The following is a 408-nucleotide window of genomic DNA, read 5'->3' as shown; positions in this document are numbered from 1 at the left end:
AATGAAAGCCTGGTTGTTGGATTTTTATACCCCAAGACCTGTGACAAGTGTCACGCTCTGAGCTCAGATCTTGCGTCTGCGCAGTGATTTGCATGGGTAGACACCTGAATGAACAATAAATTTTAAAAGCTGGTGGGCAAATTTATTCCGCAACAGGAGTCCAATTATTTCCAGAAGCTTGTGTCCGATCGCCGTGACGTAATTGTACGCACAAGTAGTGCCACCGTTTGTAGCTTTCCCCATTATTTGAATGAATGTCTCTCGCCGAAACTGTAGTGAAGTTTTCAGATTACGGAAGCAGAAATCGATCGCTTTCTCAATTAAGATTCACCTGGCTCTGTCTGGGTTGTTCATCAGTCCTTCTTTAACGCCTGAGCATCCTAGAACATTCGTTTTCGCATCCTGTGG

The sequence above is a fragment of the Atractosteus spatula genome, chromosome 6, assembly GCF_055471065.1.
Source record: "Atractosteus spatula isolate fAtrSpa1 chromosome 6, fAtrSpa1.hap1, whole genome shotgun sequence".
Lineage (NCBI taxonomy): Eukaryota > Metazoa > Chordata > Actinopteri > Semionotiformes > Lepisosteidae > Atractosteus > Atractosteus spatula.
Note: the sequence above shows the minus strand (reverse complement) of the source record.